Below are 19469 nucleotides of genomic sequence, written 5' to 3'. Positions count from 1 at the left end.
GACAAGTTCACACTGTGCATGTGAATACCCAGCTTTCCCAAAGGCCTCGGATACTGAGACACAACAGCCCTCCCTACCTTTGTTACAAAGTTGGGGAAATAGAAGGTTCTCCTGTCTTAAATATGAGGAACCCAATACAGAGAGTCAAAATGGCCCAAGGTTATACACAGATGGCTCATGGCAGAGTAGAGACTAGCATTCAGGTGTTCTAATTCAATTCAAGGCAAAGCAATTCAATTGCCTGAGAGAACATGCTTTTCCTAAAGCCCTGATGTCAAAGGCTTGCAGATAGCCTAAAATGGGAGAGACCTCCTTTGTCCTAATCAATGCCTGATATTCATTAGAATATTTCACTAGCTTGTAAAGAGAAAGTAAAAAAAAAAAAGGAAAAGAGAGAGTATCTGTATGAATCATATTTTGAATCTATGGACAACAAGATTCCTATTCACCACTGTAACTGGCAACTGAGCATGTGGTAGAGAAGGACAGGAAGAAGAAGGAAGGGAGGAGGAGAAAAAGAAGAAAGAAGAAAAGAAGGAGAAGAATGGAGTATAAGAAATAATTTCCAAATAAAACTCACACTCACATCTGCTTTTTAAAATTCCATGGGGATAACTGCAACAGAAAGTCCTCCTTAGGGCAGCCCTGGTGTCGCAGAGGTTTAGCACCGCCTGCAACCTGGGGTGTGATCCTGGAGACCTGGGATCGAGTCCCAAATTGGGCTTCCTGCATGGAGCCTGCTTCTTCCTCTGCCTGTGTCTCTGCCCCTCTCTCTCTGAATAAATAAATAAATCTTTAAAAAAAAAAAGTCCTCCTTAGCTTAGGTGGCAAATGCATAATTTTGCAACTGAGTTTTTTAGATAAAATTTCCATCATTAAGTGGCAACAGAAGTGGTAATTATAATAATCATTATGATACCACTTACAGGGTCTTGCTGACATCAGCTTTTATATAAGTCACACGTGGGTCTTTAAGTCAGGGACAAGAACACAAAAGCATGATGCCTGTCTTTGTAATTAATCAACTGCCAGCACAAAATCAATAAAATAAACTCATATTAGCATTGAACCATTAACTCAATTTTCTTCCTTAAAAAAATATTAGCTGAGAATGACAAATTCACTTTGTGGCTTTATTTAAGCTTGTTTAGACTCTCCACATGTCCAGATGCTGGCAGTTAGGTCTTAAAGATTTATTTATTTATTTTGAGAGAGAGAGGGATGGGGGAGGAGCAGAAGGAGAGAGAGAAAACTCAAGCAGACTCCCCACTGAGCATGATGCCCAACGCGGGGCTCAACCTGAGACCCTGAGATCATGACCTGAGCCGAAACCAAGAGTCTGACGCTTTAACCCACTGAACCACCTAGGCATCCCTGGAAGTTGGTTCTTATAGAGTAGATTCTACATTTCATGATCTAAGTATTCAGCAAGAAATGTTATCTCAGGAAGTAAGGTCTTCTGTATGTATGAGACCCATGTGCAACATGCAAAATATTTTCACTGAAAGTTCAATTCCACTAATATTCCTTCATGAAAGCATTTACTGCAGCAAAGGATCTCTGTGAGAGATACACACATGTACAATAAAAGGCCTCTGCCTTCCAAGTTGCCAGCATAATCAAGTCAGAACCACACAAATAATTGGAATACGAGGCCAACTGTTGTTAGCACTATTACAAAGACAAGAAGAGCAAGGCGAGGACAGAAGACAAAGAGAACAATTCTGATCATGAGAAGCAGGAAGAGAACGTGAGAGTGGAGGAAATGCTAAAGAATCTGAGTCTTGAAGGATGTGTGGGATACAGGTGGATGGAGATGGCCAGTATATTCCAGGTAACTGAGGAAAGGCAGGAACGTGTCTTTTCTTATGAGCCCTAGAAAAAAGGACTGGCATCTTACTGACTACGGTCCCAGAAATTCTCACTCTCCAAAGCGCAATTGTCGGGACCCATCTACCAGCCTTGCAAACAAAGCATACAGTTGCCTACTGGTGAAATGCAGGGTGAAGAGAAGGACAGATGGCATCTATGGGAAGAGGTGTGGCCCTGGTGGTGAAGAAGAGGGAATCCTGTGGGAAGTAACACAAACCACACCGATTTTCCGATCTTGCCAATGGTATGCCCAGTGCATAGAACATGGCTGGAAAGCTTTGCAAAATGAGTTAATGAAAGATTCAGTAAACATTATGGATACAGCATTTTCTAAAAGTTACCACCATTCTTATTCTGGAACATTTCCTGCCAGTAGCCCTGGTTGGGCTCCAGAGGTTGGCACAAGGTTGGCTTGGTGAGCTGAGACATTGTTTTTGAGACAGCCCTAGCTATCTTATCAACGTTGTTTTCGTAGTTATCTTGAAGTCTTACTTGTGGTTTCTCATGACATTTTTACCTAGGCAAACAGCTCCTTGGTTCTGTAGGACCTCTATTGGCACAGATATGTTTATTCAATGTCTTGAACTTCCATAAAATCTCTGGTGATAAAATAGTGCCACTGGCATTTGTAAAGTATTTTTTACTGTTTTCAAAGTACCTTCACATTTATGGTATCTTATGTTCTCTTCCACACCTCCAGTTCTTTCCTCAACCCAATCCAATCAAGCTTCCATCCCCCTCGCCTCACCAAGGCTGCTCTTGTCAAGGTCAACAATGACTTCCATGTTATCAAATCCCATGGTCATATCTCTGGATTCATCTTAACCTCCTGGCAACACCGGATGTAAGCTGAGCAAGTCCTCACCCTTAAATACCTGCCCCTCTTAGCATCTGGGATCCCACAGCCTTCGTGTTTTCTCCTACCTCAACCACCTTTGCTAGATTCTCTTTCTTCCAGACCACTCCATTTTAGAAAGCCCCAGTGCTTAGGTCTCAGATCTCTTCTCTTCTTCATTTCCACTTATTTACTAGGTAATCATGTCCAGCCCCAAGGCCTTACATACTATCTATATACCAATGACTCATACATGAATAACTCTAGGCCCCTCTTATCACTGAACTTGTGACTCATATATTCGACTGCCTGCTTGATAGCTCTGCTTAACCAAGATGGAGGGATGGGGATCCCAGATTTAAGTATATCCAGGATTAAACTCTTATTTCTCCTCCTCCTCTCTAAATGGTAGGTACCACAATTCCTCCAGTTGCCTAAACCAGAAACTTGGAAGTCATTTGTTAACTAGTGGTCATATTTTCTGCTCCCTGTTGTCACGTCCTAGTCCAAGATCTAGTACAGGAACCTCATAACCAGTCTCTTGGCAGTACACCTCCACCACTTCCTACCTATAACACTTGTACTGCTCCCCATACCCTGGCCAAGGCAGTATTTTAAAATTTTAATCAGGCATATCACTCCTCTGCTTAAAATCCTTCAGCCTGCCCATCACAGATAGAATAAACCCCAAACTTTTGACCTGGGCTATACAGTATCTATCTATCTATCTATCTATCTATCTATCTATCTATCTATCTATCTATAAAATATTTCATTTATTTATTCATAAGAGACACAGAGAGAGGCAGAGACAGAGGCAGAGGGAGAAGCAGGCTCCCTGCAGGGATCCCGATATGGAACTCGATCCCAGGACCCCGGGGATCACGACCAGAGCCAAAGGCAGATGCCCAATCGCTGAGCCACCTAGGTGCCCCTCAACCTTTTATACCACACATGCTTACTGGCTCCAGTCAGACCAGCTGCTTTCTGCCACTCAAACACATCAAGACCTTTCCTGCTTCTGGGCCTTCCTCTGGAAGTTTTCTCTACCCGGAGGGTGGAATATCTTCCCAGATGTTCACAGGGCTAGCTGCCTCTGGACAATCATATCTAAAGAATCACATATTTTAGTCCTGTGACCCTCATCTTACAGGCTATTGTTTCTTAGACTCTTAATTCATTTATTTCACCCCCCACAAATTAGTCATTATTGTCTTAATGACTACGCAGTTAATACTGTTCTGATTTAGCTACATATCTACCAGTTCATTTGCTCACCATTCCTTGTTACACCTTAGATCTTTCTCCCCTGGGGTCATTTTTTAATTAGGCACTTGTTAGACCTTCCTATTCTGTATTTTGTGCCTCAACCTCACCTTTGTATTTTCCACCTTCTTATCTCTTGGTGCTCCATTCTGGGGAAAAAAAAAAAAACTTCAGATCTACCAGTTCACTTTTTCTCTCTTCAGATGTGTTTAATTTGCTGTTTGGCCCACTCACTGAATTCTATTTCATTTCTCCCCAAAATTTGCCTGGTCATAGCTGATAAACTCTTTGTCTTATCCCATTTGGATTACATGTTTTGTTTCTCGAAACAATCCATCTGGAGTTGTTCTATGTCCTGTATCTGATTAATTCTAGGATCTGAAGTCCTTTGGGAATCCAAATCTATTGTTTGTGCTAACTCTCTCTTGCGGTGGCTTGTTTTCTTGTATGTTTGATACTTTTTTTTTTTTTTTTTTTTTTTTTATTGTGAGCTCCTATTCAGTGGAACCAAGTCTTGGGAAATCCTGAGGGGGATCTAGGTTGGGGAATGCTTTCCTCCAAAAAAAAGAGACTTGGATTTGCTTCTGCCAGGTGCCAGGAGGCACTAACAATATGGGGCCACCTTTTCTCAACTGTGCTTTCCCTGGGGACATGAAAAGGAGAGATTTGAACTCCAGGCCAGTGTCAGAATGAATGTTGCAAACTCTCAAGGCAAGACTCGCAGCAGCAGCCAGGCAGCAGAACGAGCAGTGTTCTGGCTTATTCTGTTTCCCACCTGGAGCCATGCAAAGATAGACAAGTTTCCAGGTATGTTTCCAATGTGTCTCCTCTTCAGGATCTTGGCCCCTAATGTCAAGACTGCAGGTTCAGGTCCCTTGCTCTTCAAAGACCTTGCACACCCAACATTTCCATGAATATCCAAAGTGCTGGGCTCCACTTATGGGGGTTTGCCTCCAGGGAAGGCCATGTTTTCCCATAATGCTTGTGGGTTCCTGGCTCCTCTCCTGCTTTTCTTTTCTGCAAACTTACTAAAGCATTTAAAGATGTTTGCCGCGGGTTCCTCAAAAAACTAAGTGTAGATCTGCCATATAATTGGGTTCCTGGACCCAATTTCAATGTGTGGGGCTGGAGGCAGAGGTGGGGTTCCTCTGCATTTCCAATAAGCAATGCTCCGACACCTGCAGGGTTCTGACACTATCAAGAGGTAAGGTCAGAACCAACAGGCTAAGGGTTCAGTCCTCAAAGATCCCCGCCACTCACCCTCACCTTCCACACCAGATGCAAGTCTCAAGTGCAGGTAGTTACCTGTGCTTCTGATTGACTGACTATAAATCAGAGGTTAAATTTCCTCAAATTTTGGTAAATATGGCAAACTTGCTTGGGGTCCTTTAATACTGGCAGACAAGTAAGGGGACCCTTTGGCCCTCCTAACCATTGGTAGTACTGCATTAAAATCTCTGTTTTGGGGTGCCTGGGTGGCTCAGTGGGTTAAGCATCTGCCTTCCACTCAGGTCGTGATTCTAGGGTTCTTGGATGGAGCCCCATGTCAGGTTCAGCAGGGAGCCTGCTTCTCCCTTTCCCTCTGTGCCCACTTGTGCTCTCTCTCTCTCTCATTCTCTATCTCAAATAAATAAATAAATAAATAAATTCTTAAAAAAAAGAAAACCTTTGTTTTAACCCTATGCCATTTTATTCATCCCACTTTTTGATAACCATCAAAAGATTTCCACCCTGCAGGATGAGTCCTATGACTCTTTCCTTTCTCTTTTTGTTTCTATCAATATTTGCTTTGCTCACCTTATTTCTCAGGATAGCAGTCCCCCTTTATCCACAGGGGATCCATTCAAAGACCCCCCAGGGGATGCCTGAAACTACAGATAGTACCAAGCCCTATATATACTATGTTTTTCCTATAAATACATACCTGGTATAAAGTTTAATTTATAAATTAGGCACAGTATGAAATTAACAACCATAACTAATGATAAAATAAAACAATTATAGTAAGATACTGTAATAAAAGTTACATGAATATGGTCTCTCTCTCAAAATACCTTGTGCTGTACTCACCTTCCTTCTTTTGAAATGATAAAATGCCAACATGTTGAGATGAAGTGAGGTCAATGATGTAGGCATTATGATGTGGCATTAGGCTATTGTTGAGCTTGTAATGATACAACAGGCAGTGGATAACTGAAACCACGGATACAGGGTGGGGAGGGAGGGTAAGCAACTGCTGTAACCATTTCAAAATTTCCACTTTGGTGGAAAGAGTCCCTTGACTCTCCCCTTGGCCACTTTCTATTCCCTTGTTAATGAATCTAATGTATTAATTAGTATCTGTAAGACCCCCCAAAGGGAGGTTTAGATAACACTTTTGCTAAGGCTTCCCAGATTGTTTTTTGGTTTTGCAGCAATAAGGTTATATGGGGTGCCCAGATAAAAGGGGTCCCCTTAACTACAGCATTTACCATGACCTGGGTAATGGGTATATTCAGCAAGTGAATATCCTGATCATCATAAAGCTGGTCCTACATGGCATATATACAAAGCATATCAGCTGCTTCATGCTGTGATTGTTCCACAGTGAGCTGTGGGTCCCACATCAACCCAACCTGCTCTTGCACTCAGAAGCATTCCACACCTAGAGACACAGCTCCTAAATTCGTTGCTCTCATAATCCATTTCAGTAAAAGCGCCCCAGGAAGCTGATGATACCGATCCATGAAATGAAATAATCCCTTCACACTATATTCCCTGGTTTCAGTAGTTTCTTGGTTTTGCCTTTCCCCCCTGTAGACTACCTTCTTGGTGACCAGAGGTCTCACAGGGGCTTTCCGTTGTCCTTGCACAATTTTTACCTTGCAGGGGTGGGAGCAGCTTTGAGGCTAGTGGCCCAAGCTCCAATTCACTGAAATCTGCATTTGGTCTAGCATCAAGGTCTGACGCACTATTGTCTTTTACTTTTAGTTTATCTGTTATAGATAATGGTAACCAAGGGCCTGAATACTCTGCCTTTCTCTTATTAGCATGCACTTCCATATGCATCAGTGAACCATTCCCCAGGGGTTGGAAAAACCTTTACTTTCCACTGGTAACTTTCACCCCAAGTATGGAATTACAGTGCAGCGACTGCTTCAGACCTTCAGACTGTGTGGCCACCCAAGAATTAAAGGCTAATCATCTACTCCTTTTCCAACCCTTATCTTCCCAAACCATATGTTTCCATGAGCCAGGTCCCTTCTAACAAATCCCATGTCACTAACACCAACTACAGAGTTCTGGTTACCAATTCCGATGTATGGGTACGGGTATATGCTGGGGGGTTCCCCACACCAACAAGCAGTTCTCAGCCATCAGCAGGGTGCCTGCAATTCAGCTCCCCCCTGACACTATCTACCCAGAATAGCATCAGTTCTTATAGGTTAAGGGCTCAGTCCCACAAGACTACCCCATTCTGGCACTTCAGATGCTACTTCTGACCAATGCATTGGCTAGAAATCAGAGCTTCCCATGACCCCCTCCTTGGGTTTGATTAATTTGCTAGAGTGGCTCACAGAAATCAGAAAACCAGTTTACTCACTATATTACTGGTTTATGATCAAAGGATATAACTCAGAAACAGCCAGATGGAAGAGATGCATAGGGTATGGGGAAAGGATACTAAACATCTGAGCCTTCTGAGTGTGCGGTTCTGCCTACATCTCCATGTATTCACCAACTGAGAAGCTCTTTGAACACTCTGTTTGGGTTTTAACAGAGGCTTCTTTACTTAGGCATGATTGATTATATCATTGGCTATTGGTGATCCATTCAATATGCAGCCCCTTTTCCCTCTCCAGAAGTCTGGGGGCAGGACTAATTACCTGGTTGATTCTCTTGGCAACCAGCCCTCTCCTTAGGCAGTTTCCAAAAGTCTCTTCATTAACATAACAAAAGATACCTCTGTCACTTGTCCCTTAGGCTATATCCCAAGGGTTTTAGAAGCTCTTTGACAGAAATAGGACAAAGACCAAATATAAATATTTCTTATAAATGACAGTATCACACCATAAGACCCAGCACATCCACGTCCAGGTATATACAAAAAAGAATTGAAAGCAGTGACTCAAATAGGTCCTTGTATGCAATGTTCATTAGAGCATTATTTACAATAGCCCAAAGGTAGAAACAATCCAAGTGTCCATCTACAGTCTGATGGGTAAACAAAATACATACAAAGGAATCACACTGTACTCATACAATCCAACCACAAAAGAAATGCAGCTCTGATACATGCAGCCTGGGCCTTGGAAACATTATGCCAAGTGAAATAAACCAGACACAAAAGGACAAATACTGTATGATTCTACTTACATGAAATATCCAGAACAGACAAAATCATTGAGACGCAAAGTAGATTAGAGGTTCCCAGAGGCTAGGGGAAAGGTGGATTGGACAGTTATTACTTAATACTTACATAATTTCTGTCTAGGGTGACAAAAAAGTTCTTGAACTACATAGTAGTGATTGTTGAACAGCATTGTGAGTGCAATTCATTGCACCAAATTGCACACATAAAATGGTTAAAATGACAAATCTTTGTAATATATATTTTACCACAATTAAAACCCTTAAATAATGTAATATATCAAAAAATCATTGAATTATACATTTTCAATGGATATGAATTATATATCAACAGAGTGGCTTAAAAAAGAAAAAATATAAAATAATTTGTTGTAATTTAACCAGGATTTAGTTGTATTGTAGCAGGGAGGCTTTTTAGGATACTTAGTCTGCCATACTGCAGAGGCAGAAGTCAACTTTCATCTTTTCAGAGAGGGCTTCCTTATCTCCTGATCTCAACTAGAACCACCACCACCACCACAGAAGCTCCAAAACAACAGAGCCCCCATCTATCTTGTCCACTGAATCCAAGTGTAAAAAAAGTCAAACAGTTAAAAAATAGTATCATCCAGAATAGCAAGAGTCTAAGGATCTTTATAATTACATTTTAGTTTCATAATTAAGAATATTACAGTATGACAAGGTTATTCTAGCTCACTAATGATCATTGTCCTCTACACCGCATTTTAGACAAAGTCATAAAAGATGAAGATTGACCGGTTTACTGAGTTCTGGATCTGTTTGCTTTCTAGTTATTTGTATAAAACAATGAGATATCAAGCTGCTCCCCCACTGAAGACCATTTCTTAAGCACCTTAGCTGCCCTACAGGTTTTGTCCTATCTCTTTCTCCATCAAAGCATCCACTCCTTGAAGGCACCGACCATGTCTCTAATTTCCTTCGTCTTGCCTCAAGTTGCTTAGGTTAGCATGTGACCCATTCCGAGGGCCTTAGGAAACAGTGTTGACTGGTTGCTTATGATGGGAGAGATTGATATTCTGTTCCCACTATCTTGTGCCACCCTCTGGGAGTTCTATGCCCCTGTGCAATCTGCTCTACCGATTTCTATGGCAAGTCACAGTGAGGCTGACTCCCTCGGATCCTCCAGCACTAGACCTGACTGTGCTTTTCTTTTTCCTTGCCTGGTGAAGAGTGACTGGTCCTCAGAAGCCTTCTCACAGGTCTCTGGGATGTAAAGTAGCATGTGAACCTTCAGGAACAGGTTGGGTTTCTGTCAACGGATGCCTCACAGCCAACAGGGACTCTCCTTCCACCTTCATTCTGGAATTTCCTCCACAAAACTGAAATCCAGGTTCTCAGATCTCAGCTGGGCTATCAGCCCTCCAAATTATTCTTTCTGCCTTTACCACAGTTTATCTCTAAATGGCCAAAGCTCATAATGACCCTTTGTTGTTTGGCATTTGTCAAGTGATCTCACCTCCTACCTCCTTTGGGTCATTAGCTGCATTTCTTTTTAAATGAATGAAGCATGAAAGCCCATCCAGGTTAAGTGACTTGTGCAAGACTGCAATGCTAGTAGTCAGTTTCAGAGCTGATACCAGAACTCAAGACTCCTTTCCCTCTTACACACTGGATACCTACATTACACGGCCAAGGCACTTACTTCATAGGTGGGGAGACCTGCATGAGGAAATCTAGTAGGGCACTCTGGGTAGTATGAAACTACGTGTGCCCTGGGCAAGAAGAGCAAGGAAGGGGAGACGGGAAGGAGCAAGCCTTTCTACCCTATTTTACCAGAAGCTGGTTGTGATTTAATAACCTGAGCTAGGCAGTGCCAGCTCCCCTGGAAGCCTGGCAACCCCTCAATGCTCAAGGGTGTTTTTTCCTTAGCTTTTCTTTGCCATTTTCCAAGAGTCTCTGTGTCAGCTCCCACTGGGGGCCTCATGGGGATGAGAACAGCTGCAGAAGCGCTGGAGTTGGGCTGCTGAGTCCATGCCCAGGACCGACACCTGCCCTTCCACGGGGCCCTGGGGACAAGTTGGCTCAGAGAACCTGGGACGAGACAGAACTCCATTCATCAGAGAGAACTGGGGTGGAAAAACCGTGCTTGATCCCTTGGCACCACTAAGCTCTAAGGTTGGCCCTGAGCCCCACACAACTCCAGATTCTGTTGAGCGGGGTCAATTAAAATAAGAGAGTGTATTTGTAGGGCCCATTGCAGTTATCAGTTGCACTAAATGAGTTATCTGGTGTCTACTATGCACAAAGTATAGTGGAAAAACGAATTTGGAATTCAGTAGAGGAAGGAAGGGTTTGTTTCGAAGAGGAAGTTAATGTCTTCCTAGATACTGAGTTAAATCCTGCTATTGACTCCCTGTGGAATCAGATAAGCTGCTTCTTCCCTGGGCCTCAGTTTCTCCTGCTGTAAGGTGAGGGTGCTGGTCTGGAGCCTTTGGAGGTCTGTGTCTTTTTTGTTCATGAGCCCTTTTGAGGATTTGATGAAAGCTATGGATCTTCTTCTCAGAGCAATGCATATGTGTAGATAGATAGCCAATTTTTCATATAATTTCAGGGCTTAAATATTTCTCTGAAGCCCATCTATAGATCCTAAGTTAAGAACCTTTGGACTAGTTGATTTGCAAGGTCTCTCCTAGCTCTGACACTCTATGAAACATTCCAAGTTGGACACAGTTAATGAGCAGAGACACCAGGGCCAGAATGCTGGCAGCTGTGGTGGAATCCCAGAGGCTTAACTGTACCCCCCTTCCCAGGCTTCCTGAGACTCTAGTCCAAGGGAAGCAAAAGGATGTAAGCTCATTCTCTGCAAACTGAGTCCAAGGGAAGCAAAGGGGTGCAAATGGATTTACAGCAAACCAGAGACTGGAGTGTGCATCAGACGCTTGCCTCCCAGGAGGCTGGAATTTAGCAAGGATATGACCTTTGTGGGAGAGAGTAGGCACAAGAGTCCTGGCCTCTAAATGTGCCTCGATGGTTGGTTGGGGGAAAGGACAAAGAGCATTGACTACCCAATTGGTAAGGAACATACAGCTCAATTACAGATGTTCTGAGCTGGTGACTTAGGAGCTGATTCTCAACATAGCTGCACAGAATGATAATGAACATAAACTTACTGCACTTCTTATGTAATGCCCCTCCATTGTGAGACTATATTTTAGTACCAAAAAAAGATCAGGGGAGAAGAAAAGAAAAAGATTTGGTGGGTGCATCAGTCAGGGTCCCAGTAAGAAACTCATGACATGCTCAGAGTGGATAAACTAAGTAGTTTAAGAAAGGAGATTGGTTACAAAAGTATGGTCAGGGTACAAAGAAGCCACAGGGGATACTGAAGTACCCCAGGACTAGTAATATTGGGGTCCATAATCACCCTTATTCCTGGGAGAGTGGAGGCAGCAGTTACCAGAACCAAGAGGAAGGAGAGAGCAAGAAAATTATATGAAAAGAGCTTCCTGATTGGAAGCTTTTGTGACCCTCAATCAAAGGGCACCCAGCAGCTTCTCAGGCATTGGGCCAGGGGTAAACAGCCTAACCTTACTTTTCTCCTCTCTGCCAAGGCTCCCTATTGGTTAAACACAACCAGAATTCAGAAGACAAGGGAGCCTGTTGACATAAGTCAACCTCCCAGGGTATGGAGCAGGGTGGCATAGGGTAGAAAGTAGAGAGTAAATCTGAAGAGAAAGGCCTGGAGTGTAGGACTGTTACTGCAGGCAAGAGAAACAAACTGTTATTATGGCCTTGAATGTGACATCCATCCAGTAGGCCCTGTGACATCTGGGCAAGAATAATTGAAGAGGTGTGAACTGCAATTAAGCAATAATAATACCATTTTGCATTTGTAAAAGCCTTCACAAGTTTCATGCTGCTTTCACCTCATTGTCTCATCTGAGCCCTAGAGTTACCATGTAGGCAAATGGGTAGTTCTAGTTTACATGTGAGGAACCTGAAGTTCAGCCAAGGTAAGGTAATTTGCAAGCTTAAATGTGTATAAAGAGGAAGACAGAGACTGGAACATGGGTTTGGACTCCTAGTCTAGGGCCATTTGCACTACATCCTGTGGTCTCTTCAGAGTCCACAAAGCTGCTTTGGCAGGCCTTTATAGGACTCCTACTACTGACAGATGTGAACATACATCACAAGGGCAACAATGAGAAATTAAACTGCATGGACTTCTTCCTCACATTTTGAAGAAAGGGTATGATGGGTGGAACGAAAACAGACTGAGTTGGAAGATAAATAAGTGGGTAAAATATTCTTTGCAACTATTTTCCAGAGCAGAGATTTTTCAACCCAGTTCTTCCCCTATCCTCTCTCCTTCCTGAATTCTGGCCTCTGGATATCTCACCTCATCAGCTACAGACTTCTACTGTGAAGGATGTAGTAGCATGAAAGTAGGAAAGAGATGGAAATGAAGAAAGTAAAAGCCCAAGGCAAATAATAAGAAAACAGAAACTTAACAGGTCTTTTAGAACTCAATTGCAAAAAATAAAAATGTATTTTCACATTTGTCCCAATTTACATGTAAACCAAGAACGAAAACCAGTAGCAGGTCTACCCTTGAGTTTGCAACTACGTAGGATTGGAAGAAAATTCTGAGGGTTCCGTATTCTTGGGAACTGCATAGTGCTGAATGGAAGAGATGAGTTAGGCACTGGATGTGAAAGGACATTTGGGAAGGATGGGATTGCAAATGCCTATGCCTGCAATGTTAAATCCCTTGCTCTAAAGATAATTAGAAAGCCAGTAAATCCTAGAAGGTTCAAGGCCAATGAGCTTTCATGATCTATAGATTCTAGAGCCGTTCTCAGCCCAGGGCCATTTTGCCTCCCTCTAACTTACCAAAAGACACTGGGTAATATCCAGAGACATTTTGGGATGTCACACCCTGGGGGCAGGGGTGCTGCTGACATCTAGTGGGTAGAGGCCAGAGATGCTGCTAAATGTCCTACCATGCACAGAACAGAGCCACACAACAAAGAACAAAAGAATGATCTGGACCAAAACATCAGTAGTGCCAGGCTTGAGAAACCCTGTTCTAGAGCATTTCTCAACTGTCAAGATGTTACCTTTGCTATGACCACAATACTCTCTACTCCCCAGCTGTAAAGATGGCCTCCTTGTTTCCACCTGTGGATGTTAGGCTGACAACTCTCTAGAGCCAGCTCAATTGCAGCAAGCTATTGGGCTAAAGCAGAATTCGTCTCATTCCCCGGGTGGTTTGTTGTTGTTACTATTGTCCACTGCTATTGAGTTTTTGACCCTTGGCCTTGCTTTAACCCCAGTAAGAAGCTTATTTCCTAGTTCCTCACTGCTTGTCTGGTTAATGATTCACAGCCTGCCTAGACCTCTGGTTTTTGCAAAGCCCTTGGCTCCTCTAGTCCTGGCACCTTTCCTAGGCTCTGAGGTCCAACTTCATCCATGGTTTCAGTACAACACTGCTTTACTCATTCCATTCCATTTCCAAAACCCAAATGGGTTTTGAGCTGGTAATTACCCTAGACCTATTGCCTCTTGAATCTGGGTGAGAAAGTTGCCAGCTCCAGGAAGGAAAAGACCCAATGAAGTATCAATTAGTAAAAAAAGTACTCCTTCTGTGACTGTCAAAGAAATCTGTAAGAGAAAGACAGGGAAGATGCTTTCTGGTGCAGCACATTTCAGAAGACTTCTGTGTCAGCTGGCTTAAGGAGAGTCAAAAAGATGTCCTACACAATGTTGTTTTAAATCTCATCAAAGCACGTACTTCATGTTTGAAGGAAAAAAAAAAGCTGAGGATAAATTTAGACCCTATGGTTGAGATAATGTCTGATTTGACCATTTCTCAAGTGTCAGCCTCATATGCCTAGGAAGGAGTACAAACAAACAACAAATTTGAAACAGCACAAAAGTATGAGGATTATAACCATGAAGGCAAGTAGGACTAACTGCTGTCTTCCTAACAAACCTGTGCTTCTGAATTTTGAGACTCAGGGTGATATTTGTGTAAAGAGACTGGCTCCTAGTCGTGGTTCAGTCACACATTGCTACATGATCATGGGCAAGTCACTCAAACACCTTATTCCTCATCTAAAAAATGGAACTGCTATAACTTTGACTGCCTCATCATAGTTTTTTTTTTAATTTTTTTTCCTGATGTGGGACTCAATCCTGGGACTCCAGGATCACACCCTGGGCCGAAGACGGCGCTAAACCTCTGAGCCACCAGGACTGCCCACATCCTGACTTCTTTTTTCTTTTAGGTTTCATTTATTTATTCATTAGAGACACACACACACACACACACAGAGAGAGAGAGAGAGAGAGAGAGAGAGAGAGAGAGGCAGAGACACAGGCAGAGGGAGAAGCAGGCTCCATTCAGGGAACCTGACATGGGACTCGATCCCGGGTCTCCAGGATCACACCCTGGGACAAAGGGGGCGCTAAACCGCTGAGCCATCGGGGCTGCCCTCATCATAGTTTTTTTTTTTTTTTCAATTTAGAACAAAGAGATAGTGTCTATGAAAGTGCCTTGAAAAGCATTGATGCTGTAGGGATGCAAATCATTATAATTATTTGACAAAAGATGTGTGACCTAAGAGGAAATGAAGGTGGACACGGAGGCACCAAGCAAAGCTGGTAGAGTAAATCAGGGTTTGACAAAGAGGAGAGACAGAGATGAAGAGGTAGAGACACACAGGGGTGGGGAAGAGAGAGACAGAGAATCTTATGTGAACAATCTTCATCCTGTTTCACAGCACCCAAGGACTGGAAGGAAAATCAATCTACTGTCTTTCCGTGCCCCTATAGTAGAGCACTTTATTTCTACATCCTGGGCATATCTGTACCTATCTCCTTTTATAAAATCTCCACAAGATAGGACTCCCTAACATTATTTTGGTAATGCATTCCAGAATTGATCTTTGAGTCAAAAAGTTCCGAATTCATTCACTTGTTGAATAGCATTCCCTGAGTATTTATGACAATTTAGTCACCATGGTAACCATTAGGCAACTAAGAATAAGAATAAGAATAAGAATAAGAATAAGAATAAGAATAAGAATAAGAATAAGTGCAATGCCTGGGTGGCTTAGCAGTTGAGCGGCTGCCTTTGGCTCAGGGCGATCCTAGATTCCTGGGATTGAGTCCCACATTGGGCTTCCTGCAGGGAGCCTGCTTCTCCCTTTGACTGTGTCTCTGTCTCTCTCTCACTGTGTCTCTCATGAATAAATAAATAAAATCTTAAAAAAAGAATAAGAATAAGCTCCTGTCCTTGAGAAGCTGTCATTCTGGTGGAAACTCCTTGGTTGAGTCCCTTCTGTCACAATTTAATTCTTTTCTTGCCTCTGACCTACATGTGAGGGTCTGAAAAGTTCACTTTTTGGCCCTTGTTTATACAATCATCTAAACCACCTCCCGGTTCCAAGTTTTGACTCATAGCAATTGTTTTTTGAGCCTGTTAAGATTGAACACTTACACAAATAAATTAGTTTCCCTTAAGAATGGGGGAAGTAATCCAAGTCCAATATATTGGCAAACCCATCCAACTGGTTGCTGGGAAAGGATGAATTGATTGCTCATTTCTGAAAATTATTTTATGCTAGCATGTTCAGAGCTCAATCTGCATCCTGCCCAGGGTTGTAGGTCATGCCTAGAGAGGACTGTAACTAAACCCTAAGGAATTAAGCTCTAATAGTGGACATTTCATATCCCTTATGACTTGGTAGAGGAGATCTGAGAGCCTTCGGTGGCCCCTTTCAAATCACTCTCTTCACGTAAACCATCTTTAAAGTTCTATTTCCACATGCTTTTCATTCTTCTTTCCATTATGCCAATCACCATTTTTAATGGGTCAAAGTGGCTCAAACGCAGCTAAAAGTCAAATACACAAAGAAGTAAGGCTGATTCCTGTGAGAAAGAAGGCCAGGAGACAAAATGCTTCCCTGGAGACATCTAGGAGGAAGAGCTAGTGAAAGTCCTGCATTCTCCCCCTCCTTACAAACAGGCCTTTCTTTTTTTCCCTCCTCAAATCCATTCCACCTCCCACACAGAGAGGCAGGACTAGTGGTGAGTTTAAGCAGTTAATGCAAATTGAGGGATGTGTACAGGAAGACAGAAATAGATCGTATAAAATGGCAGCCAGTCTGATCGCCTGGAAGGAGCTCAACTCAAACCTTTCCACTGAGAGCAAAGCAGCCCCTGTTTACACTTGTCCCTTGCATGGGCTAAGATCAGGAGTCAGGATCTAGATGCCTTATAGCAACAGGACAACCCTTTGGAGGGACAATTCTCACTGTCCCTCTCACCTAAGTGGTAAGATCTACATGGAGGAGACAAGTACCTTAGCTGGGCTGAACCCACTTGATGACATTTTCCAGTCCCAGTGAAGACCAGGCTTGTTACAGCCCCTACGAAGCAACCTCTGGTGTGGGGTGTGAGGGACAAGCTATGGTCACTTGAATCTCATTTTCTCCACATTTACAGTAGATCGGGGGTCACTGAACACATGGTTGGAACAGAGCATTTGGATGAATTTCATTTTCCGGTCACTGAAGGTTAGCCTTTTAAAAAATTCACTTATATTTCGGTTCCAAATTTTGTTCAAGCCAAGTTTGAGAAAAAAACAACCAAACTTCGGACCCTGGCTATCTGTTATTCCCTTATCAAGGTAGAAAAATCGGTTTAAGTATTGCAACATCTTTAGGATCGTGTCTTTGCACCTTCCCAGGCTAGCACAGGACTGGGCATATAGTAGATTCACAGAACATTTCTTTTGTCATTCCAATGAATTGCCATTTTACTGTGTGTGTGTGTGTGTGTCTGTGTGTACATAGTTGATCATCTCTTTTTCACATATATACAGCCTGAAGTACATCTGCGATTAACCTAGTATCTTCAATTTCTTGAAACTGTTTCCTGTTTTGCCTATTATCTCTGTCATTAATAGTTACTGACCTAGGCCCTCATCCGGAACTCAAGGGCAGATGTGTATTCTTCGGGTCACGTTTGTGCTGAGATTATGCTTTAGCCATCCAAATTCAGCTCAGAGTAGACAAACTACAGCAAGAAGAGAACATGGAGCCAAGAGAAGAGGAAGGGAAGAGAGACAGGGAGAGCCATCTGAAATGCTTGCTGGGCCACAGTTCAGAGAAAACTGCCTCCCTAGACTTGGCTGTCTTTCTAGGCCAGGCCTCTGTCAATAACACATTTATTGGCCATCCTGACTTCAGCCTCTGATTTGCCCAATTTAAATATACTTTTTCCAAGAAACAGCTCTCCTAGTCATGGCCCCTGACCATGACAAACAATGCTGTTGAAAGGTCCGAGTGAATGGGGCCATTTTCTCCAAATGAGTCACCACCACCTGGAAAGTTCTTGGAAAATGGAAGAGGCGCCAGAAGGCTAAAGACAAGGAAATGTTGTCCTACTTTTCAAAAAGGGAAAGAAATATATCTCAGAAAACATAAAGCAATAATTAGCTTGATGCTGATACCCAGAAAAATATTGCAAAAGGGCTATTAGGATATTGTTTGTGAGAACTCAAGAGAAATTAGGATCACTAAACACAAATAAAGGTCAGCACAAGCCATGGCCAGCTACCTTTTCTTTTGATAAAATTTCTAGAAATCTGTGTGGGATATAAAAATAAACTTTACAAAACATATTTTGTGTACTGACTATGCCCTGGGCCACTGTTGGCAAAATACTTCCTTTCTGAGACCATGGCAGAAATCATTAACCTCTCATGACATGCTAGTCTAAGTTCCTCCCTGATGTTCAGTCCTTCTTAGTAGGCAGTCACCGTAGTCCCTGGGCCATCCCAAGCTCATGATCTGTAGATGCAGATAATACATAAGGCCCTTAAGGAATTCATAAAATAGTGAAGAATGTTAGTCATTAAAATTCTAGTATATTATAAACATGGGACCTGTCAATTCTGCTTCAAAGAGGAAGAATGAGGGCTTAGTAACACTTCACAGAGGAGGTAACATTAGAAATGGGTCCCCCTCAAAAAAATGGGTCTCAATAGATGAGTAGGAATTCTCCAAGTTAAGGAGGAAAAATGCCATAGAATATAAGTTTGAAGTTTTTGGAGGTAGGCCTTAATTATACATTTATTGGCAAACTGAAGAACTGGGGGTTTAATGTCAGTGTAATAAATTGTAGCTTTACTTGAATAGCCCTGCCCAAAGAAACAGATTGATGTTAAATGACAGCAGAATCAAGATTTCAGAAAGTTTTTTGAGGCACCTGCCTGGCTCAATCAGTGAGTATGCAACTCTTGATCTGGAGTTGTGAGTTCAAACCCCATGTTGGGTGTAGAGGTTACTTGAAAACAAAACCTTAAAGAAAGAAAAGGTTTAAGACGTTTTTTAAAGAGCAGGACTTACGGGCCAAAAGCAAAGATTTCTAATGTTCCTTTGAGTTCCAGGAGAGATTATATTTAATGAACTTAATAAATGTAAAGTTCCACATTTCTATTTCCAAATATCAACTGTATTTGATGGAGCAAGATGAATATTAATAGCAGCCTCAGGATTTTAGCTCATCCCAAGGTTAATATGAGTCACGAAGGTATGAGAGTTAATAGTGAGGAACAGAGTGAAACAGTGAAAAGATCTCTGGAATGGGAGTTAAGAGACCCAAGTTGAGTTCCACCTATTTTGCTGAGTCACTATGTGACCTCAGTAAGTCACTTTGCCTCTTTGGGCCACACTGTCCTCTGAAGAAGTTGGACTCAATTCATGGTTTTCAAACTATGTTCTTGAGATCCTTGGGATGCTTCTTGGGCTTCCTTGAGGAACAAGTAGGAAGTTGACATGAAGGTTCTGTAAACTCCCACCCTCCTTTCATGTCAACAAGAGAAACTCCACTCTTAACTGCTTTAAGAATTAAGATGGTGGCTAAGATTTCATTTATAAAAATTCCATTGCAAAAAAATAGTATGTTAAAACCATGTGGTTCTAACATTGCAATCTTTCAGGACATTGACAGGAGTATTGTGTGCAAATTAGTAAAATTAGTTTCTCTATATGTACTCTGCAATGATTAGACAGTATCTGAACTCTCTTCCACGCTGGGCACTGTCTTTTAAGAGGGAAATCACCAATACACAGTGCATTTGGAGAAAGATGACTCAGGATGGGAAAGGTATATA

General features: G+C 42.3%; 1 protein-coding gene across 12 annotated transcripts in view; it reads right to left on the bottom strand.

Moving 5' to 3' along the window:
• The window catches only part of DCX (doublecortin), a 139845-nt gene that overhangs the window by 39739 nt on the left and 80637 nt on the right, over positions 1-19469 (bottom strand). The gene's annotated exons all lie outside the window — the stretch shown is intronic.

The sequence above is a fragment of the Canis lupus genome, chromosome X, assembly GCF_048164855.1.
Source record: "Canis lupus baileyi chromosome X, mCanLup2.hap1, whole genome shotgun sequence".
In the NCBI taxonomy this organism is placed as follows: domain Eukaryota; kingdom Metazoa; phylum Chordata; class Mammalia; order Carnivora; family Canidae; genus Canis; species Canis lupus.
The sequence above is the reverse complement of the archived record's forward strand: the minus strand, read 5'-3'. Positions and strand labels throughout refer to the sequence as shown.